This window comes from Mastigoproctus giganteus, chromosome 2, assembly GCF_048544385.1.
Source record: "Mastigoproctus giganteus isolate SK-2022 chromosome 2, ASM4854438v1, whole genome shotgun sequence".
Taxonomy (NCBI): Eukaryota; Metazoa; Arthropoda; class Arachnida; order Uropygi; family Thelyphonidae; genus Mastigoproctus; species Mastigoproctus giganteus.
In genome coordinates, this window is record NC_143576.1 from 247,678,921 (window position 1) to 247,704,283 (window position 25,363).

The 25,363-nt window shown below is 38.1% G+C and overlaps 1 protein-coding gene across 3 annotated transcripts in view; it reads right to left on the reverse strand.

The window, feature by feature from the left end:
- The window catches only part of LOC150090354 (dnaJ homolog subfamily B member 6-like), a 230,062-nt gene that overhangs the window by 62,267 nt on the left and 142,432 nt on the right, over positions 1 to 25,363 (reverse strand). Inside the window, exon 1 of one of the 3 annotated variants that reach the window (XM_090389828.1) lies at positions 6,785 to 6,906. The exons of the other annotated variants lie outside the window; for them this stretch is intronic. The gene's annotated coding sequence lies outside the window, so the exon portion shown is untranslated. Of the gene's footprint in view, positions 1 to 6,784; positions 6,907 to 25,363 lie in introns of those variants that run through there. 3 annotated transcript variants of the gene reach the window in all.

The following is a 25,363-nucleotide window of genomic DNA, read 5'->3' on the forward strand; positions in this document are numbered from 1 at the left end:
AACACGTGCCGCCACCAGCCAACATCCATTTACTGTCCAACTTCAAACTCACAGAAGCAACTTTTCATCGTCCTCATTTATTCATTCAACTGCCATTTTCTGGAACAACCTTCCTTCATACGTATTTCCTGAAAATTACAATCTACAGAAGTTCAAGTCCAATGTCAACAAATATCTTCTTTCGTCTTCAACCTCCAACCCAAGCACGGTACTAAGTACTATAGGTTCTAATACCTCTCGTGTTTGGGGTTCACATAAAAAAAAAAAAAAAAAAATTATTAGGCTAAGGAATTTTATTAGATTAAGGATAAGAAAAAGACAGGAGGTATTCACATGCTAATTTAACTTTAAAAGTAAAGCTTACTTCACATTCATCTAAATGAATGATTCTCAGCTATTGAGAATGCTACTCTTGACACTTCTTTGGACATAAAGTATTAATATTGACAAGATGATACAAGGAAGCAAAGTTTGTAAATTTTGTTGTCAATATTAATACTTCAGTAAGGTTTCATGACCCAAGAAAATTCAAACCCAGGTTGTGCAGTAATGGTGAAAGCAATTTTTTTTTTTTTTATTTGAAATTTTTCATCAAATGAAGGCTATTTTCATATTACACAAAAAGGAGCAAAAAAAAAAAATCTCTTCTTATATTAATAATGTTCAGTAATTAAATGCTGTGGCAATTAGTTTGCTTTCAGCAATGTTTTGGAAAGAACTTTTATACAAAGGATTAGTTTTTAGTTCCACTCATACTATAACTGTCAAAATAAATTCATACTTGATGTATATATCAACATACCTTTTTACTGATGAAGTTACTTTTCAAATAAAGGGCAAAATAAAATTTACAAAGGACTACCACAGAAAAAACAAAAGCATGTGTACAGGTAAGAAAAGACTGCATGATGCAAACATCAGATTACCACATTAACAATGAAAAACTCATGTGCATGACTGCACAATTCCTTAAATGCCTATCTCCAAGTAAATCTTCAATGTGGATAAGAAAGCTTAGTTAACCTCAACCCTAAAATTCGGCTGTGTCTTATTTCTGGGGTTTACTGACCATCTTTGATTACATTTTTTTCTAGACAAAATCACATTACTGCAAGTTCCAATCTTTAGTGGCATAGACATAATAAATACTGCTTCCTCAGAGAAAAAAAAAAACACCTGGGATTTCTTCTAAACAACTACTCACTCTAGACAAATTTCCAATCCATCTGCTGCCTCTAGGATGGCGTCTCCAAAACCTCTAAACATTCTATACCCTATTCAAAAAGAGGATGGCCACATTAATTAATGATCACTCTCTTACAAAGTGTCCACTATGTCTCATAGATAATCTCTTAGCTGCATGACTTTTCTATATATACTTCCACTGGCATGCTCCTTCCAAATTGGCATTCACCCACTCCCTTCTAAACCAGTATGAACATATGACATAGCCACTCAGCATCTATTCATTGTACAATTTTAAAATTCACTCACAGAACCAAGTTTTCCTCATATATCCCTTCTACTTCCTTTTATGTGTATTTTCCAAAAATTACAAAAGAAATTCAAGTCTGATGGCAACAAGTTATCTTTGAAAGCAAACTGGAGTAATTTACTGGAGTCAGTTTTATATGGAATTGGTGCCTTGATCACTTTGGAAGTGCTCGTTCAAACATAAAAGATGACTTACCATGTCCCTTAGATGAGCAATAGTCATACTTCTGGGCCAATCATGTTCAGTATCATTATGGAGGTTTGTTCACAAATGTATTCTGATGCAAAAACTAGTAATATTTTTGCTAACGGTAGAAAAACATTTATAGAACTCTGGCAGAGACATGTCAGCAAATCTTTTCTTCAATTGTTCATACTGCAGCACTGCCATTTGTATATGCTCCCCCCCAACCCCAATGTTCTGCTAGTATCTGCATTGAACATAGCATTCAGAATTTCTTTCTGAATTATCTGCCACTACTAATACTAAAATCTTTCTTGCAAGGAGTTCCACAATTTGCAGCATCTGGAAACTAGACACCCTTGAGGGGATCTGATTACGCATTAAATGCTTTAAATAGATTAAGTGAGCTAAACATTGATGGCATCTTTACTCTTGCTCAAAAAACACATTTAAGGGGCAAAAATTTAAATTGAGGAAGAATGGTTAAAGAATAGCTGTGCAGAAATTTGATTCAGCCAGAGGATAATTCATTGCTAGAACAAAACTTCCATCTGGTGTGAAAGTATGTAGATTGAATAAATTTAAGGTGGAATTAGACAAATTAGAGGGATTGGAAAAGTGATATTGGATTTTTTATGGTGGGGGGGGGGGGGTTATACTGTATAAGCTTACTTCCTTTCATTATCTGCCACTATCAATATTAAAATCTTTTTCTTACAAGGAGTTTCACACATGCTTGAGTGCAACAGTCTCAACTGCTTTATTCTAATTTCATCATATTTTTGAATGTCATTGCAAATACTTTGATACCTTCAATGTCAGTACCATGTTAAATTATTATAAGAGTAAGATTAATTTTGCTTCTCAATGACTGGCACTGCTTTGTTGTAGTATAAGTTCTGTATTATAAGTCATTCAAATTTTGTTTCACTATATCATCATCATCAGCCATTTTCAATCCACTGCAGGATGAAGACCTCTCCAGCAACTTTCCAGTTCCTTCTGTTTTGAGCACTGGCCATCCATTTACTACTCAAAAACTCATGAATTTCATCTATCCATCTCCGCCTTTGTCTTCCAGGTTTCGTCTAGCTCCTCTTGGGTACCATTCTGTTATTTTCTTAGTCCATCTGTCATCATGTCTTCGAGCTATGTGTCCTGCCCAAGACCATTTTAGTTCTTTAGTTTTGATAAGAATGTCCTTTACTTGAGTTTGCTGCCTAATCCATGTGTTTCTCTTCTTATCTAACAGTCTGATTCCCAATATAATTCGTTCCATTCTTCGCTGTGTAGTTCTTAGCTTCTCTTCCATTCTTTTGGTGAGTGCCCAAGTTTCACTTCCATAAGTCATGGTGGGGAGTATACATTGATTCATTATTTTACGTTTCAGACAAACTGGGATATTGCTCTTCAGTATGTGACTATATTTCCTGAATGCTATCCATCCAAAATTTATTCTTCTCTTGACTTCCAGCCATTTATCATTATTACAGCTAATAACTTGTCCCAGATAAGTATATGACTCCACCTTTTCAATTACTGCTCCTTCAATCATTATTTCCCTTTCCGTGGCATACTTGTTCATCATTACTTTTGTTTTAGCCATATTCATCTTTAGTCCAAAATCCTTACTAACTGTGCATAACTGATTAAGATTTTCCTCTAATTCTTTGGGATCGTGGCTTATGACCACAATGTCATCTGCAAATCGTAGATGGTTTAGGTACTCTCCGTTCACATCGACTCCTTTCTGCGACCAGTCTAATCTTCTGAAAGCTTCCTCAAGGGCAGCAGTAAACAGCTTCGGAGATATTGTGTCTCCTTGTCGAACTCCTTTCTTGATTTTAAATTTGCTACTGTCTTTGTCTAGTCTAATAAAGGATGTAGCACTCTCATATATTTTCTTCAAAATCATAATATATGGAGTATCTATGCCTTGTCTTTCCAGTGCCCGGAACATTGCCTTATGCTGTATGGAGTCAAACGCCTTTTCATAATCCACAAACGCCAGGCATAATGGTGTTTTATATTCATTTGCTTTCTCCATTAGCTGTGATATTACGTGAAGGTGATCCATTGTTGAGAATCCTGTCCTAAAGCCGGCTTGCTCTTTCGGTTGATTCTCATCAAGTATTCTTTCTAATCTGTTAGTAATGACCCTTGTGAACAACTTGTAGATATGGGATAACAAGCTAATTGGTCTATAATTTCCAATTTCTGATTTATCTCCTTTCTTATGCAGCAAAACTATGATTGCATTATTCCACTGCTTAGGCATCACACCTTTTCTAATGCACTTTGTGAAGAGCCTTGCCAGTTTTTGTGTTATGTCTCTTCCTCCCAATTTTAACAACTCTACAGTAACTTCATCTTCCCCTGGGGCTTTCCGATTCTTCATTTTCTTCAATGCATGTTCTACCTCATCAGGAAGAATATCGGGTATGTCGTATGTGTTGCTACTTTGCAATCCATGTTCCCCACTGCTGGTATCATTCCCTCGCTCCTTGTATAATTCTCTATAGTAGTCTTCTGCTATTTGAATTATGCCTTCTCTGCTGTTTATAAGTACACCATCACTATTCTTCAGTTTCAGTATCATTTGTCTTTCTGTATTACTGCTCATGGCTGCTGATTTAAATCCTTTGTTTTCCCTTAATGCTTGTTCTACTTTTCTTGTGTTAAATCTTCTTATGTCCTCTCTGAGTCTCTTTCTAATGGCTTTGCATAACTCAGTATACTCAATTTTCTCCCTGTCAGTGTTTTTCTTGCTCTTCATTTGTCGTCTTTGGTTCATCATGACAAGTGTTTCTTGACTAATTTTTTCTTCTTTGGATTTCTGTTTCCCTATAGGTTTCTTGGGCTTTATCACTTTCAGAAAGTTGTAATATTCCTCGTCGATATCTTGGTCCTGAGCAGTCTGCAGAAGCTCAAACTTGTTCTTAACTTCCAGTACATACTGCTTTTTCTCCTCCTGTGTTATTTCAAAGACCTTTGTATTATTTACTCGAGTCAGTTTTTTCCTTTCCTTTCCTACATCTATATCAAGTGTACATCTTACCATTCTGTGATCACTTCCAACATTTACCTTATTCAGGACGGTAACATCATTCACAATATATCTTCTGTTAGTGAGGATGAAGTCGATTTCATTAGTTGTTAATCCATTTGGACTCTTCCATGTCCACTTTCTGTTCACCCTTTTCTTGAAAAAATTGTTCATTACTGCCAGTCCTTGAGATTCTGCAAATTCCACAAGTCTTTCACCTCTTTTATTTCTTTCACCAATTCCAAAATTTCCTACAGTTCCTCTTTCTGCGCTGTTTTGCCTTTTTCCAACCTTAGCATTGAAGTCCCCCATAATAATAGTGTAGTGGGTTTTCTGCTCATCTAGAAGACTCAATTTCGGTGTACATTTCTTCAACCTCTTCATCATCATGGTTCGATGTTGGTGCATAAATCATTATAATCTTTAGCTTGTACCTTTTAGAAATCTTGAGTATTAGCCTTGACACCCTTGGTGATGTACTTTTGAATTCCAAAATGTTGTTTTTAAAATCTTTATGGACCAGAAACCCAACTCCACCTTCACTCCTTTCACTGTTTCCATTGGTGTACAGCAGATTTCCACTTGATAAACTTATAAGTGATTCATTTCATTTTCTTATTTCACTATAAAATAAGCTAAAATTAAAAAAAAAAAAATTGCATTATTCAATCTCTACTTTATTGTTAATACTAATATTAGTAAATGAGTATAATCTCAATATAAAAGAATAAATAAAATCTACTTGCCTTGTTTGTACATCCCTTCTAACAAGTCTAATTCCTCCTCCTAAAATTTATTCAAAGTATCTACTTCATATAAACTTAAATATCTGTATCTACTTCTTATAAACTTAAATATCTGAACAAGCATTCATTTAAAAATGCCCTTTTAACTTAGTTACTGAATTCTTTATTTTACCATTCAATGTTCTAACATGGATTGTTCAAGATTTAAACAGATATTTTGTAATTGTCTAGATCAGTGGAGCACAAAGATTGTCAGCTGCACGATATTTTAAAGGGAGTCAACAAAATACTTGTGCAACTGTGCTATCACAAATGTACAAGTATTCTGGTGACTATGTAGTATATGTCAGTTATAGGAAGAATAATCAAAAGGGTGTACCCCCTTAGTCATTCCTTTTAATACCATTTACTCCACAGTATTGGATAAAACATTCAGATAAACAGAAAAGAAAGCAAAGAATGAAAACTTATGTTAATATTAGAATATTATTTAGTGTAGATGTATATTATATTTGAATTTGTTTTATGTTAGTGATCGCCGTTAAAAGATCTGTCTTAAAAAAAAAAAATTCACCCACAAAATGACGGTAAACTCGAAATGGGGCTCGCGACAAATAATTTGATAGCTGAAGCCTATACGGTTCGTCAACCACTGGCTTAGACGGATCTAATACAATACAATAGTATCTTCATACAATAGCATCATACCTTCTTCAAGGAATAAAAACCGTATGCTTATACTGAAGAAAAACTTATAAACGAGCGGTAAATAGATTTGAAAAGTGAAGGGAATATTTTTTCGGTTTGATTTCATTGTTGCATTTCATGCAGTTGTACGCCGCTGTTTTTATGTATTTTACAACCACCATTTAAGTTCTATATTCAAGTAGTATGAGGAATTTTCACTCTGTATAGCTATTTTACTATATATACCACAGACTATGTATGGATTTATTGCCGGAAGGTACACAGCAGCACAAGCCCTCGCCACAATAGAAAGCTCCGGGATGCAAACGATCCGTATACCTTGCGTCTTCAGCCAAGCTTCATAGTAAGAAATGCAACAAAATGGTGAAATAGCAGTATATGTTATTATACCGCAAGAGCTGAGTCACATACACAAGTACATTACTTGTGGACAAAAATGGCTTAAAAATAAAAATAATAACAACAATAACGAGGGAGAATACGTCAATATTCAGAGAAACTCAAAACGAAACAAACACTATACATAAACCTACCCTTGATAAAGAAAAGCACTGTTTATCATGTTAAAAACTAAAAACGTTTACTTAAAATTATATAACTCCTTACCTTCAAAAGCGTATGCCAATATCAATAAACATTTTAGTCATGAAAACCATAACCTGCAAACAGGCAAAAGCTTCGCAACCTATGTCAAATGTTGGCGAATGAATTGCACGTTACGCAGAACACAGAACCTTCCCGAAATGCAGCACGAGATAACAAGTGGACAATTTCAGCAGCAGTGGCAGTAAACGCATTTATCTGCCATCTAGCGAGAGTAACTAAAATTTGTACTACTACCATTTTGATTGATACCATACTGGTTTAAAATACAGTAATTCGACTATTAACACAGATATGCACGAACGCTTGTATTCCACACTATTTTTTTTAATTATTGATTACATATAAAAATACATAAAAGTCCGAGTTCCTGACAAATATATATTTACATTATTTGCATAGATGGCGGAGCATTTTTTTATTGAGAACACATTGTATTTACATCAATCTCAAATGCAGGGGGGGGGGGATTCCAAAAGCATGTTCTTGCATATTATGCTTCCATAAATAAAACAACTTTTATATCACCCCCGCACCAGTGGGTTTTCTTTATTTTTCCTATGTTGTTACCCTATCCCCAAAAATGAATGCTGGTTCCACTTTCCATTTAATAAAAATATAAAATATAATTATACTGTCATAAACAGCTTCGGCCCTTGTGGGTAGCACAGTTGGTATAATTACCGTCCTCCCACCACCGGGTGGAAAACACCTCAAATCGAATCCCGTCAATGACGCGAGGAATTTTTATGGGCCTTTATCACAATGGCTGAGTTAGTAGAGTTCAGGCGAGGGTTGCGTAGTTTTCTGCTCCAGAAACTCGGGTTTTCCGTCCAGAAAATCGACCACAGAACGCACGTAATTTACATATTATACACGGCGCAATATGCTTTAAGCTGCTGATGCGCCTAAAACCCTATAACAAGATTTAACAGATCAGTGCGATTTATAAATAATAATAATATAAATAAATAATAGCGGAGAAATCACAGCCGTTTGAAAATTTAACTATAATAGTGCCATTTGCAAACGCTTTTGTATCGGAGCCAATTCAACTATTTACGGCGATGAAATGGGCGCAAGCCTTCTCAACCCCCCCCCCCCCCCCACACACACACCATCTTTATTATATGAAGGATGGAGCTGGCATTAATTTGGGGGGGGGGGGAGTGAGGTAACAGCATAGGAAAAACAAAGATCCAATAAAACGCAATGAACACGCTTTTGAAATAATCCCCTTGCAACTAATTATAATTTGTTGTATACAGCACATTACATTAATTACACTTTCAGATGCATTTGCACCGAGCCAATTTAATTACTATGAGGGAGAAATAGACGCAAGTCCCCCTAAGTTGTTTTTGTAATCTGTTTTTTATACATTTTTAAAATCTTTCACATACTTTTCAACTTCAGATTTTATGTACTGTACCTCAAAATATATTACAATTGTATCTCTTTTAAAGTAAAGTAGTTTTTTTTAAAAAAGTACGTTTATGTACAAGGTGTCCAAAATCTCCTTTGCAAAAATAAAAATATATTGTGTGGAAAAGGGCACACGATACAAATCTGAAACCACTTCCACATACCAGTAGGGAATACTGTACGTTTTAATGACAGGAGTTCGATGTGGGCACTTTCAGTTATGCAGATGGATGCCCCACCGGTAATCCAATTCCTCTCAATATTCGGCACAATATCCCTGTCTGCGCGGCCGTTTGCGTCATAAATGCGTTTTTTAAGTATCATAATGGTTCCAGGCATAAGAGGAACACGCACCTGGTCTTTCAAAAATCCCCAGAGAGTGAAATATAACTGAGTCAGATCGGACGATCGTGGAGGCTACGGTCCTGCTCTCCCGTTCCACTTCCCAGGAAAGACCGGATACTTCAGATTAAGAACCTGAGGGGGCATAGATTCAAATTGAGGAAAGACAGTTGTAGAATAGATGTGCGGAAGTTTGCCTTTAGCCAGCGGGTAGTTGGTGGCTGGAACAGGCTTCCATCTGTTGTTGTAGTGGAAGTTGATAGTATAAATAAATATGTGCGGAAATTTGCCTTTAGCCAGTGGGTTGTTGATTGGTGGAACAGGCTTCCATCTTTTGTTATGGAAGCTAATAGCCTAAATAAATTTAAGGCTGAGCTCGATAGGCATTTGGAACGAATGGAGGGGTGAAATGGGAGGTGTTTTTTTTTTTTTTTTTGGCTGATGTTGCATAAGCTCGCTTTCTTGCATCATATGCAAGAAAGCGAGCTACTACTAATGCTAAATTTAAGGCCGAACTAGACAAGCATTTGGAGTGACCAGATGGGTGAAATGGGCAGGGTTTTTTTTTTTTTTTTTGGCTGATGCTGTATAAGCTTGCTTTGTTACATCATATGCCTCAACTAATGCTATATGCACGAATTTCTTTGTGGTAATGTAGCGGTGCTCCGTCTTGTTGGCATAAGGAAATTCTGCAATTATTTATTTTTTAATTCAGTTTTAACCACTGCACAGCGCATGCGCTTGGAGGGGTTATGTACAGATATACGATGCTGTTGTTGTTGTTATTTGGTTTTAGGAGCATTAGCAACTAAGGCCATATTGCTCCGGGAATATGCGGTGGTCATTCCCTGACCTTTCCGCATCCTCCGTATTTGGTGGTGACGGGGTGATATACGACGCTTGTGGCAGTTGCTTCTCAAAAGAAGAAAGGTCTGTAATATTTTGCAACAACTTATCGTGCAAAAGGCAGTTATCTTCTCTGTGTTGTCAATTACGCTATAATTACATTTTTGCGTCTATTCTACCATCTACTGCAGCGTGCGCATTTTAAATTGATGAATAAAAACTTGAAGATATTCTCTATCACATGGAAGTGGTTTAGATTTGTATTATGTACCCTATTCACTTCATACCAGTTAGTGCAAATGCATCATATTAGTACACAGCTAAACTCTGAATTAGCAAATTTTTGGAAAGGCGTCTTCTCCTTTTCACCAAAAGGAGAAGACTTGTAACTTATTCGAAGTAGTGCAATATCATGGAAACTCGTTGTGAAGGTATTCACAATATGAGATAGAACTTAAACGTTGCCGCCTTTGCAAAAAATTTGCTAATTCAGAGTTTAGGTGTGTACTAATATGATGCATTTGCACTAACTGGTACGTAGTCTAATTCTCTTGCAGCCTGAGGCATAAGCCCTTAATGCATTTTACCCTATTCACATAATAACAGTTTAGTTTCGTAAAGGTGGTTTTTGGAGGCCCTCTATTTAAGAGCGATAAGCAGGAAACAAACTTTAAATACAAAATAAATAAGACTAAGCAAACATGTACTTAGTATAAATAAACTTTAATTAGGTATCTATCTATTTATTCATACATTTTATTGATTCAAGCAACCATAGCTCCATAACTGTTCAGTGGGATGAGGTGGAAGAGCTCGTGGATATAGGCCAGCATTCTCGTTTCGTTCTTACGCCACCTCGTTCAGTTCATGTCACTACGAATCCAGGTTGTTTTGAGGGCTAAAAGGGATCTACTCACTATCAAGGTAGGTATGGCTAACAAATTGGGAACTCAGTGTATGGCAGAAACTTTTCAAATACCCTCGTATGAGTGTCGGGTAGATATTTTTAGCTCTTGGATGCGAAAATAAAATGCTGCCCAAATACACAAACATATAATATTCTGTATTTATTTCTGTTGTGGTTTACAGTTCAGGAAGTTCAGCGGGTCTTGAACTTAAGGCTCTGCTCAATTGTATACAGATGTTTTGCGCATTTTAGTCATGGTCTTTGAGGATGATGATAACCAACGATGTGATCGTTTGGTATTGCTGACATAAGCTATTTTTCGTCCCATATCAACATCCGGTTTAAAAATAGCTTTCTTTTTTTTTTTTTTTTTTTTTTTTTGGTAGTTGTTGGCGCATCGGCTTCTGTGGCCATAATGCACCTCCCAAGGTTTTTGCAGTACTTTGATCCAAGTCCGAGGCGGGATTCGAACCCGCGACCTTTGGGTTGCTAGGCAGGTACTTTACCCACCCGGCTAGCCCAGTCGGCAATGGCTTTCTATTGTGACGAGAAAGCAGCGACAAGCAAATATAATCTATGAAGTTTGTTGTTGGTTGTGAGTTTATGTGGAACTCAATTTATCCAGTTCTTTACATTTTTTTGAGTCGATGCAAATGCACAAGAATGGTTTCATCGCTCACATTCAATTTTTCTGCAAGCACCTGGCATGTCGGGCTTGAATTCAACTCAATTCCGGACTTCAGAATTGTTTAAAAATGTTGAGGCCAATTGACATTTCTCTTTTTAATTGGATGCTTTACACTAGGATGTAAAGCATCCTGTGCTTGCAAAAAAGTGTTCTTACTTTTAATTATTTCATTCCTGCATGCTCAGTTTCAACTATTACATCAGAAAATTTGGACTAGAAAAAAAGTTTGGTATTCTTCGCTTGTTCAAAATTCAGTTTGGATTTATTAATCGCATTCTTACAACTGTTGCGAGCTTTAGTGTATACCCAAAATGAAGCTTTAGATATGTATACAAGCCAAGTGCGATAAACTTTGTTCTCATATCCAATAGCCTTGGCACTAGAAAGTTGTGTGTTCTTCAAGTAGGCTGGAAATCCTGAGAGATTACTCATTTATTTTTCGCTTAAGGTTCTACAATTTGGTAGACTACACATGGCTCAGCATGAAGATTAAGAACTGGTGTGAAGTTTATGTTAAATTACTACTACGAGGTCGCTAAAAGTAATGCACATTGTGATTGACTCAGTAGTTTCTCCCCTTGGGAAATATGACCTTAAGAAGTCCGGTCGTCTATCTCTCCTTTGCCAAAATCGAAATATTATGTGGAAAACGGCAGAGTGAAGTCCATAATTAATTGAAGGCAGAGGCGGGTTTCACAATAGGCACAAAGAAGTCCAAAGCGTGCGCGTTGGGCCCTCAATTTAAAAGGCCCCACAACTGATAAAAAATGAATAAATACAGTACATATTTCAAAAAGTAACTTTTTATAGTAATACTGTATACATTTTTATGTGAACAATGTGAAACGAAAAAAAAAAAAAAAAAAAGATGGCATTGTAGTTGTGCTGCTCTTCGTTTGAATCATATTTTACACCATCCAACTGGACAGCAAATTTTTATTTTGAATATCGATGACTAGCCGTCCAAACCAAGAAACACTATATATACATCATTAATCAGAGGGAAAAAAAAAAAAAGTACTGTTTAATATATAGTAAAAATAGTGTTACTGAAGCCAAATGATGCAAGGAAGCAAACTTTTTCCTTCTTCAGCCAATAAATAAATAAATTAATTAATAAAAATAAAGCAATGTTCATACTATTCACATTCCTACAAGGTAACCATCCAATTCCGATTTCAACTTAGTCGGACTCAATGTCTCTGTCACGTTGGAAGGAAACTTATTCCGCGTTTGAAAATCCGTTGCACATAGGTGAACTTCATGAGATATAATTAGCATTAGCATTAGTAGAGGCATTTGATGCAAGAAAGCAAGCTTATGCAGCATCAGCCAAAAAAAAAAAAAAAAAAAAACCCACTTCACCCCTCTGTTAGTTCAAAATACCTGTCCAGCTGAGCCTTAAACTTATTTAGGCTATCAACCTCCACCACAAGGGATGGAAGTCTGTTCCACCAACCAACCACCCGCTGGCTAAAGGCAAATTTCCGCACGTCTATGCTACATCTGTCTTTCCTCAATTTGAATTTATGCCCTCTCAGGTGATTTTTCTGAGCTAGAGGAAGAATCCCATCAGCATTGAGCATGCTTAAACCATTCAAGGCTTTATACACCTCTATCAGATCACCTCGCTGGTGCCTAGTCTCCAGACACTGTAATTTGCAAAACTTAAGCCTTTCTTCGTAAGAGCACCCCTTTGTTCCATTCACTAATCTTGTTGCCCTTCTCTGTACTCGTTCCAGCAGCTCTACATCCTTCTTGAAATGAGGCCTCCAGACCTGTATACAGTACTCTAGGTGTGGCCTGACCACTGCCTTATACAATGGAATAATCACCTCCTTATCCCTGCTGGAAAAATTCCTGTATATCATTGACAATACACCATGAGCTACTCTTGCTGCCCGTCTGCACTGCTCAGAGAACTTCATATCTGCCCGCACAACCACCCCCAAGTCCCTTTCATTCTCTACCACTGTCAGTGTAGTACCACAGAGTTGATACTTTGCTCTGGGGTTGCTGTTTCCCATGTGTAGTACTTTACATTTGTCAATGTTAAACTTCATTTGCCAACTCTCAGCCCATCTGCTCAACCTTTCCAGATCCTGTTGCAGCAGCATAGTGTCAGTAGTGTCCTTGACAACCCTGCCAACCTTTGTATCGTCTGCAAACTTGGACATTAAGCTTGATATACCATCATCAATATCATTTATAAATACAGAAAACAATAATGGACCCAACACTGAGCCCTGAGGGACTCCACTAATAACATTAGTCCACGATGAGCAGTGTCCATTGATTACCACTCTCTGTCTTCTCCCCCTCAACCACCCCTTTATCCATAGCAGCAATTTGCCTCCAATGTTACACTGCTCCAATTTGTGTAGCAGTCTTCCATGTGCAACAGTATCAAAAGCCTTTCTAAGATCCAAGTATATAATATCAAAGTTATTCCCTGCATCCAGTTCTTTTGTGACTGCATCATAGTATCCAATCAAGTTGGTCAGGCAAGACTTCCCCTTAACAAAACCATGCTGTGTCTGAGCTATAACTGAAGTCTTGTCTAAATGATCCTGCAGTGCTTCTTTAACCAGTGCCTCCATTAATTTTCCTGGAACAGAAGTTAAGCTCACAGGTCTATAATTACTTGTGTAAGCCTTTGATCCTCCTTTGTGAATTGGGGTCACATTTGCACATTTCCTGTCTATGGGTACCTCCCCTGAGTCCAAGGAAGCTCTCATAATTATGGCTAAGGGTTTGCTTACTTCCTTTGCTGCCTCCTTTAATATAACTGGATAGATCCCATCCACCCCGGGTGCCTTTCTTGTGTTTATCTTCAACAGTTTCTCCTCCACTTTACTCCCAGTTATTTCAAGATTCTGTAGCTTACTGCTAGAGTTGAATACACCTCTGGCATTCCCCTTGCTGAATAACTCCTCATGTGTGAATGTCGATGCAAAATATTCATTTAGTTTGTTAGCTACCTGAGCAGGATCATCAACAGTTGACCCATCAATATCAAGTGGACCAATCTGATTCATCCCCTTCCTTCTAGAGTTTACATAAGTAAAGAACTCTTTGCTGTTTTTCTTTGCATCCCTTGCCAAGGATTTCTCGTAATCTGCCTTCGCCTGCCTAACCTCCTTTGTAACTTGGTTGCATATCAACTTGTATCTATCATAGGCTTCTGTGTCATGTGTTAATTTGTAAGTATCCCATGCATTTTTCTTCTCTGCCATATGCCTCATTAGTTCATCTGATATCCATTTTGGCCTAAACCTTGAACAATATTTCTTAGTTGGTATGTAAAGCCTAGTAGCTTCCAAGATAAGTTCTTTGAATGCTTCCCATTTTGAATTTGCTGTTGGTAACATCATCAGTTGGTCCCACTGTATAGAATTTAAATACTGTCTCAGTCCATCGTAGTCGCCTTTACGGAAGCAATAACCCTTCCCTTTACCCCTAATGGTAGTTACCTCTTTGAGTAAATCCCACTTCAGCACACTGTGATCACTGCCACCTAGTGGTTCATTTATCTGCAGATTCTTAATGCATGAAGAATCACTGCTGATAATCAAATCAAGAGTATTACTCCATCTAGTTGCCTCCCGAACATGCTGATGTAGAAAACAATCATCCAATAAATCCAAAAAAGCCCTGCTAGTGCGTGAGTAACCAGCCCCCAAATTCCAGTCAATATCTGGGAAATTAAAATCTCCCATTATAAGACTCTCTGATTTACTGGCCCACTCTATTTCCCTGTACAGTTCCTTATTATACTCATCAGAGTCATTAGGCCTATAGCACACTCCTACTCTCAATTTTGATCTCCCAATGCTTATGTCACACCAAACTGACTCAACACTGCACTGTCCAGCGATGTCGACTGGCTTCACTTCCTTGGTTTTTATGTGTTTCTTAACTAATAGCATAACCCCTCCCCCCTTCCTATCCTGTCTATCCTTTCTGTAGACGTTGTACTCCCCAAATTGCAGTTCTACATCCCTTATATCTGTGTGACACCACGTCTCTGATATCCCAACAATATCTACCTTTGATGTTTTGAGCAATACCTCAAATTCATCAAATTTATTTACTAAACTCCTAGCATTGGTGTACACGCAAGTATACCTGCACCTGTTTCTATTCTTAGCTACCCTAACACAACCCATGTGTTTACTTGTACCGCAATGGCTCCCAGCAGGCTCTGAAATACCATGCATCTTGTTTTTCAGGCTTCTGCTCATTCTAATAGAAGCAGTGCAAGAATGTCTTTCACCTCTGCCAGTGGCTACTGTCAATCTATTGGTCTTTGTCTCCCCCCAAGCTAGCAGTTTTCCAACCCACCTAGCACTGCCTCGATAGCATCAGCAAATATTCTTGCACCCTTTCTATTTAAGTGTATCCCATCCCTGTAGAAGCAATCTCTCCTGTTAACAAGTACAGTCCAGGCTGAAAAAAATAGACTGACCATCATGCCCTATATCGACGAAGGACCACGATGCCAATAATGGTCATGGGATCGCTGCATGTCAATCGCTAGACAAATCGTCGCAAGAGCGAATCGATCGAAGGACCAACCACCCCTTCCTCCTCCGATCGATCTACAAATGCAGATTTGCATAGCGGTGGTCCTTATGCAGCGAGAAATAAACTATAGAACAGACAGCACTCCAGAGCAGAACCACACCACCGACAATGTAAGCTTAACCAGCTTATATAGACAGAAAAGAAAGAAAATAAAGATGGCGGCACAGGCGCTGCTTTAGCATGTCAACCCCACTAGTACCACCTGAGTTATATTTGAATAATGGCTTTAAAAGTTAAAATGCAATAACATGAAATAAGAAAATAAATAAATATTAAGCTATCACCAGGTTGGTCCTTCGATCGGTTCGCCTTTGCAACGATTTGTCTAGCGATTGAAATGCAGGGATTCCATGACCATTATTGGCCTCGTGGTCCTCCGTCAATATGGGGCATGATGGTCAGTCTATTATTTTGTTACTTTGTTTTATTTTAGTAGTCTGTTTTAGTCCTCTTTTTGGTGATATTTCACGTCTCCCTGAACCGGTACCTTACTTTGGAAGTGCAGCTAAATTATTATATAATTGACGTTATTTTAAATTAAAATTGGATTTATTATTAATTGAATTCTAAATTATTTGGATACTTTCGGTTACGGTTTCTGGCTTGTTACCTTTACCTTCCCCATCCCTGTTGATTTAATTTTTATGTTAACTTTCGCTCTAAAGTTTTGCCATGCTGCTGGCTTAAGTATTAATTTAATTTTATTTTTATATGAATTATCTGTTATGTACCGGGCATCATGTGGAGGATGTGCATTTTGCTGATTCTGGTGATAGCTTAATATTTATTTATTTTCTTATTTCATGTTATTGCATTTTAACTTTTAAAGCCATTATTTAAATATATAGCGATTCCCTGACCATTATTGGCCTTGTAGTCCTCCGCTGATATGGGACATAATGGTCAGTCTATTTTTGTTATTTTGGTTTTATTTTATTGTAGTTAGTTTAGTCTATATTTGTGATATTTCACGTAATTCGGAACTGGCAACTTACGAGGGGGGGGGCGCTAAATTCTCATGTAATTTGCTCTAAATTTTAAAATTGATTTATTATTTTGAATTGGATTTTCTAAATTATTTGGAGATTTTCTGCTACAATTTTTAGTCTTACCTTTTCTTCTCCCTCCCTGTTCTTTATGTTTAACGTGTCCTCCATTTTGGGCAACAACAGTTTCCATTTGAAGAATAGCATTTTCTTCAGCAGAACGTAACATGTCAACTGGAATAGCCAGCACATGACGTCTAATGCTGTTCTTCAGATCTGCCAGAGTTTGACATCCTTCCCGATACACCTGGTTCTTCAAAAACTCCACAACCAGAAGTCGCATGGGGTGAGGTCCGGTAATCGGGGTAGCCAAGATGTCTGGAAACAACGGCTCATGACCCGTTCGTCTGTAAAGTGTTGCCTTAGCAATCTTTGGACACAACGGTGGATGTAGGGTGGCGCACCATTTTGAATGAATATGGTATCTCGAAGGCACCCATGTTGTTGCAGCTCTGGTAGTGCGAAATTTGTCAACATTTCATAATATTGCTGTCCAGTGACGGAACAGGTGCGGGTTCTAGTCGGTGTTACCTGTTCAAAAAAATATGGCCGAATCATGAATGTGGCCATAAATCCACACCACACTGTCACTTTTGGAGAATGCAACGGGACCTCTTGGATAACTCGAGGGTTTTCTGCTGCCCAAATGCGACAGTTGTGCGTATTCACTTGTCCATTTAAGCAGAAGTGGGCTTCATCACTCCAAAGGATGTTCCGTGACCAAGTGATATCCACAGTCATTCGCGCCAGAAACTGAAGTGCGCATATCTGCATCACCATCTTGTAAGGATATTACTGAAACACCTGACTCATTACTAGCCTTACAGTGTAATACAGCATGTCCACTTCACGAGAAAGAGACGGCACACTTGCGCTACCACGTGGAGATTGTCTTGTTAAATCCACGACAGCCACAGCCACATCTTTAACACGAGAGGAGTCCACTCGATTACCTCTACCTGGTTGAACACCAAGATGTTCTGTCGCTTCAAATTTAGCAATCATTTTGCGGATAGCACAGTCATAGGTCCACGTGGGCCTTATGCGCTTCTGACGTCTGAATTCTCTGATAGCCGCAGCTGCATTGTTGCTGTTCTGATACTACAGCTTCTCTAATAGCTGTTAATAGTGCAATAGTGCAAACATCTACTGAATGATTTTGAAGAGACTGCTTTGCTTTTATACAGTACAGGGCCTCCGTAGCCGAGTGGTCAGGACCGGGAGTGCAGTAGCACACGCTCTTTGAGTAGACCGGGGTTCAAGCCCCTGACTGCTGAATACGGTCGATCTGCCAACCCGCACTGGACCAGCGTGGCAGATTATGGTCCGTTTCCCTCAGCATGAATTGTTGAGGAGGCTTCCATCCTGCAGTGGGTTGATAATGGCTGCACTTTACCTTTACGTTATTTGCATAATCGTAACTAAGATAGTTACGCGCCATACAATGACAAATTTTGTAATTATTTTTTTCCCCCAATAAATGGCGGGCGCATTCTTTATTGCACCTGTTGTAAAAATTACTCTTCAGTGCGAGCCTTAGAACTCGCTCCAGAGCCCTCTACATAAGGATACTTTAATTTTAACAACCCTATATATACATATACTGTATATATCTCTTCACAAGCAATACCACGTTTACGAGTCTTCCATAAAGATACATGCGAACTGAGCACGGACTGTCTAAAGCTAACAATACTGCATTAAAACTATATTTAATCTATGAATTTCTTTTTTACATACAAATTGTATTGAGAAAAGAAATAATAACTGTCCAATTTTAATGAAATCTGCAATGGCTGAACAAATATTTTTAAAATATCTAAATATAAAATGTCATGAAAATCCGTTCACTTGGAGACTAGTTGTTACATGAACTCATGACAGACAGACATGGTGAAGGCAATAGGCGCATTTCTCAGAGCATTGAGAAAGGGGAAAGGGAGCGAATGAGCATAATCTAACCTAAACAAACAAGTCAGTGGTGGATCCCAACTCTGTACAGTTCACCTTTAAATTATTGACCATCACTTTTGAAACACCCTGTATATATAGGGTGTTTCAAAAGGCGAAATTGTCACTATATATATATATATATATATATATATATATATATATATATATATATATATATATATACACACAGGATGATTCACTACCAGTGCGACAAACTTGCAGGAGGTGTAGGGGGCACAAAGACGAATCGGAATCACATAGCATTGCAGGGTCCGAAATGCCTTCGTCATGCGGTAGAGGACGTTGAACGGGAGGTCGCGTGAACAGCGATCCCGCTGGAAGTCAGCATTTGCGAACCGGTTCCCGAGGCAGTAGGATGGACGAGTATTCAAACGTTGAACTGGACGACATTCACCTCGCGTGTGGAGCTGCGGACTGTAACGGGCGCGCCGCTCTGCGCTTGTACCAGGAACGTTTCCCGCACAGGCGTGCTCCTCATTTTCGCACGTGTGCACAGAAGGTTACGTGAGACTGGTTGTTTCACGAGAGGTACCATGAATCGAGAGCGAACGACGAGGAAGACAGACAATGAGGAGAATATCCTAAGCCTTGCAGAAGGCAATCCGAGTACGAGTACTCGAGCGATAGGCCAACGATTGGGTATTTCCCAATCCACTGTATGGAGGATACTGTCAACAAACCAAATGAGTTCATACCATCTGCAACACGTCCAATCATTGGAGCCTGCGGATTATCCACTCCGGAGGACTTTTGCTACTTGGTTTCTTCAACAGAAACGGTTCGCAAATGCTGACTTCCAGCGGGATCGCTGTTCACGCGACCTCCCGTTCAACGTCCTCTACCGCATGACGAAGCATTTCGGATCCTGCAATGCTATGTGATTCCGATTCGTCTTTGTGCCCCCTACACCTCCTGCAAGTTTGTCGCACTGGCAGTGAATCACCCTGTGTATATATATACTTTATATATATAGTGACAATTTCGCCTTTTGAAACACCCTATATATACAGGGTGTTTCAAAAGTGATGGTCAATAATTTAAAGGTGAACTGTACATACTTCAATATGCAAAAAAAAAAGCCTAGTAAACATGGGTCTTTAAGTGAATCGTTTTCGAGATATTGCACATTTCTAGTTGGAATCCACCACTGACAAGGTGAACTGTACAGAGTTGGGATCCACACTGACTTGTTTATTTAGGTTAGGTTATGCTCATTCTCTCCGTTTCCCCTCTCTCAATGCGCTGAGACGTAGCACGCATACTATTACTTGTCAAAGGATAGTCAACATGGAAAGAGGTTACAGCAAAGAAGAGTATGCAGACATGCACTTCATGTATGGTAAAGCCAACAGCAGTGCACTCGAGGCTGCACGTTTCTATCAAGAAGCATTTCCCCGCCAGCCTAACAGCACACATTCATCAGGGTACATCAATGTCTTAGAGAACATGGGCGCTTCGCACATGGAGTGCGAGCAGGTAGGCCCAGAAGCATAACACCTGATGTTGAGGAAAGGGTGTTAGAAAGAACATCATGTAACATCTGTAAAATCCTGTGGTGTTGAAATTAAAAATGTATTATCTTATAATAATAATATTCTTTATTCATAGAAATGTAGGACACGATTCCCGCTACAGGCAACCAGAGGAATCTTACAATTAAGTGGGGACATTACATTCAGTACATACAAAACTACATGGGTAGGTACACAGCAATAAAACCACCCTGAGCAAAGGATTCACAGCTTTTTGTTAAACTAGTGCTCAGTGGCGGATCTTAACAGAAAATGTGCACTATCTCGAAAACGGTTCATTTGCTGCCCGATATTCACTGGGACTTTTTTGCTTATTTTAGTTTGTACTTTTCACCTTTAAATTATTGACCATCATTTTTGAAACATCCTGTGTGTGTATATATATATATACACACACACATGTATATATATACTCCACTTTATATATATATATAAAGTGGAAAAAAATAAGAGAGATAGAAGGGATAGAAATGTGAAGGATGAATAAAAAGGATTCTAGCAGAGTCCAAGAAATGGAAATGAAGGGGCTAAGGAACTAGCTAAAACTAGAAGAAATAAAGTAAGAAATACTGATATAAGAATTTGGGAATAGAAAGTCTGAGGGAAAAGATGATTACATCAAGTTTACGATGGTTTGGACACATGAAGAGAACGTGGACAGATTACCAAGAAGAATGTTTGAGATGAAAATGGACAAGAAGAGGCCTAGAGGAAAACCCAGAAGAGATCAGATCAGAGAAGATGAGGAAGCAAAGGGAATTGAGTGGTAGAGAATGATAGAAGACGATATCTGGGAAGACAGAAAAAGACGGAAGGTTTTGACTCACCTGACCCAACCTTAGGTTGGAACACTGATGAAGATGATGAGGTGGGTCAGAAGAGAGATAGAAGGTAACAAACAAAATATGTATAATAAGAGATAAATAATTACAAAATTGACAAAATAAGGATGTTGCCACACAACTTACAAAACCGGCCTCTCGCCAGGTGTTAATGTTTTGGCGAAATTGTCACTAGACTACTTCCCCATATAATTTTAAATTGGTGCTATTGATATGTGGCGTTAATATTATTGCAATAGTTAACAATTAAACATTCTACGCACATTATACATATATCTTCTGACCGTGTGATTGTCCCAGAGTATAAACAGAAAAAATAAATAAAAATAAATAAATAATAACATATAACTGAAACGCAAAATTACTTCATGATACAGCAAACTCCCTAAAGTGATAAATATATGTGTGCGATCTCCCGCGTGAATAAAAATAATTATTTCACATGAGCTAGAGTTGGGAAAGAAGTAAGGCTGATATTCAGAACATGGGTTCGCCTCGTACACCCGAGTCGCCTCGTTGCGGATGTGGCCGAATTCGGGACAGATTCAAGCAAAGGAAGAGAAGGGTTTTTAATAGACTTTCATTTTTGACAAGTGAAAAAAAATGTTGGGTTTGTTTATGCCACTAATTCGGGACGGATTCAAGCAAAAGAAGCCACGCCTGCAAAGTGGTACCCATGTTCTGGAATATAACCAGAAATAAATATACCACTTACTCTTAACGATGAAATTTTAATTAGAAATCAAACAAAACAATGACAGAACCTCAGAACTTTATAAATGAAACATTTCACTGGAAATAAGCAACAACAATAAAATAAAATAAATCTGAGACAAAATTTTAAAAAATTCCGCGCTGCCCCTTCATGACACACAGCAGAAGACTCCTGCAGTACACTAATACAGATGCTCAAATTACCATTTTGCGTACGCGTGATGGAGGGCCGTGGGATGCACCAGACTTATTTTGTTCACAGAAGGAAAAATCATCGAAAAATTTTGGGAAGATAAGGGGTTTTTTATGTTAAACTTTTTACCAGCCGAACTCTTTAAAAATCCTTGGAAATACGCAACAACCCAACGAGTTTATCGACCATTACTCTTAGTGTTTAGTTTTTCTAATGAAATACTAAGATTTTCCCTACCTCAATTCTCTGGTACTCGACCTAACACATGATCACCATGCTCTACTGAATGCACTAAGCGATTACTGGTCACGGGCCACTTCAAGAAAGATGTACGGCGCAAAGCCATGAGATCTCCAACAGTGTCGACCTGTTGACGTGGAATTGACAAATAAACTGATAACAGTAAACAGAGCAAAACATGCTGTCAAGTGCACCACAATTATAATGCGTCAAGTCAGGAAATTAAGGGGAAGGTGTAATATATTTCAAATATACATTAACACAATTCTGTAAATTTCTGCAAGCTTATAGGTTGTTAGAAATTTTCTGAAGAATATACCTCTCCTGCCACCCCACCGACAACCTAAATACGCTGCTAATTTAAATTTATTTATTTGTTTATTATTTTAATGGTGATCACACACACGAACAGTATTAGAACCTAGAATAGTTAGTACCGTGTGGGTTAAAGGGCGAGAAGTCGGAAGATACCGGAGAAATTCTTCCAGTTCTGTCGATGACCGGAGGAATTTCTAAAAGTCTCTTCAATTGGGACTGCAGTTAGCCGATCTCAGGTAGAGGAGGGGGGGAGCATGGTTTCTCCAGTGAGCTGTTCCGGATTTTTCAGTCCGCACAACGTGCAAATCGGTTAACTACGAACACACACACACACTTGTACAGACGTGATACACAAATGAGAAATATGGTCTAAGTTGCTTTTGCTCCTATGAGCCAATAATAAGTGGACAATAAACTTGAGTTTCTGTGTGCTGTAATGTACATGACAACATGTTTTCATGCAGATTACAGTACATGACAACATCTGTTGTGACTTTATTTATTGTCATTTGTTCACATTTAACAAATTGAAGTGCTATTTACATTCACTAGCACTATATTTTAGTCATGAATGTTTCCAGATGTAAATGGATTCATCTGTTATTGCTTAATATTCACTGATATGTGCTTTCCTACAACTCCACGGCGTATTGACAAAACGGATTTCAGACGATAAATTTACACATTTTGTAAAATAAAAAACATGCAATTTTAAAAAAGTTCATTTCACAATAAAGTTCTAAAACATGAATAATACAGGATGTCTATAAATCATTCACCTGATTATGAAACTCGATTAAAATTTTATTATAATAGGTATCTTAAAATGGTTTGTTTCCGTTATCAGAGCAATTCGATGAGTTTTTTCTCATGCGGTTGCCAACCCTGATCCCTGCAGACATTGCAACAGTACTGCATTAAAATAGCGACTGTCCAGGAGACAGCAGTATTACATGTTGTGGCTGTGTGATACCAAATCTCCAGTGATTGTAAAGGGACGTTTTCAAGGAATTCCAAAAAGATCCACGTACCGAGTGAAACAATGACTGAAACCGGCAGCTTGCTGCACCAGAAAGGAGCAGGTAGGATTTGTGTATCTGGAGATAAAATTAAAAAAATGTTTAACCGAAGTTCTGAAAAATCTATCCGCCGGGAAACCTGCAGCTGCAAATACCGCGAGCAACACTGCACAGGGTGGTTTGCAAGAGATTGAAGCTTTATACTTATAAAGGGCAAATAGTCCAGAAAATCAAGCCTCACGAGAAATCTGAGGAATTCGCTGTTCACATTCTCAACTGTATAGACGAAGAGACATTCCACCCGTGGTAAAGTAAAGAGACACAATTGTTGCATATGGGGATCTGAAAAATCCCTACTCGGTTCATGAACACCAGCATGATAGTCCCAAGGTACCCGTGTGGCGCGCACTGTCCTTGCCAGATCACTGGACAATTTTTCTTCCATGAAAACACTGTAAACTCTGCAAATTACCTAGATACGCTCGAATTGTATCCTGCATCAGAGCAGGAAGATATGCACCACATGTGCTCTATCAGCAAGATGGGGCACCTGCACACTGGAGCTTGCTTATGCGCAATTTCTTCAATGAATAATTTCTAACCGATCGGCTGGGGTGGTTCCATTTCCATGACCTCTTCGTTTCCCAGATAGCACATACCTATGGATTTCTTTGTATGGGCTATGTAAAGGGCAAGGTGTAGGCAAAAAAGTTACCATCACAGAGTTAAAAGATCGGATTGAACAGGAAGTGCCTTTCATTTCTCAAGAGATGCTTAAAAACACTTGGAATGAAATCGTCCACCGTCTTAACGTTCTGGGTGCTACCAAATGTGCCTATGTAGAGGTTTACCGAAGTGCGGTTGTGTGAGAAGAAATTGTGATAACAGTTCTTCTTTGAGTTGCTTTATTAAGTGTAGCAAACCGTTTTAGAATACCTATTACAATAAAATTTTAATCGAGCTTCATAATCAGGTGAATAATTTACAGAATACAATATTGTTGGCGATTCATAGAACTAATGCTTATAGTAAGAAAGGTAAGCAGGTGGAAAACTGATTCCTAAACTTGGTAACACTCAGAAGTCCAAAATGGACTACAATGTCCGAGGCAAAATTTTAAAGTATTTGAGATCCCCCCCCCCCAGTCTCACGATCTACAGTTAGAAAACTCCTATAAATGATTAAATGTTACATAATGTAGTCGTATTCGTAAGGTAAACAGCTGAAAGCAACGTGCTACTCTAAAACTGTATCTCATAATTAGATGTAGCAAATAACCCGTGCATGTGCATAGCGACGCTTTGGAACTCTACTTCATTCCCGAGAAGAACGAATGCGTTAGAGTAAGACTGGTACACTTTCCAGTTTCGCATGCTTTTTTAGTTTTTATTTGTAATAATAATAGGATAACAAAAAACATTTATTATCGCTGTAATACGATGATAAATTTGAAATTAAACGATTATGCAGACTCGATTTAAATATCATTAAACAGCAAGGTTCTAACGAAAAACAAAATTATTATTTTTTTATTTTTTATTATTTTATTTTTTTTTTAAATTTTGGCACTTCAGCTGAAAGCACCACAGGGTGACACTAAGTAATATCAAAAGCCTCAAAATCGCTACCAGTTAGCCCCATACAATTCGACAATTGAACGTTTTGTACATATGCACAAGTATTTATTTACCTTTACAGGGAAAGGAATCATTAATTATTTGGGGCAACTGAGATGAGTGGTGGTTAAGTCAACTGATAATTGAGATTCACCAGAAAAGGTAAAATGAGCGTTATTAAGACTGGAAGTGAGACCAAGTATAACCCTAAAAAAGGATTAGGAAGTTTTTGGAAGGTTTAGATCTTTCGCAGATAAGTTTGTTCCGTCAGACTATGATGCTGAGTTAAAAAT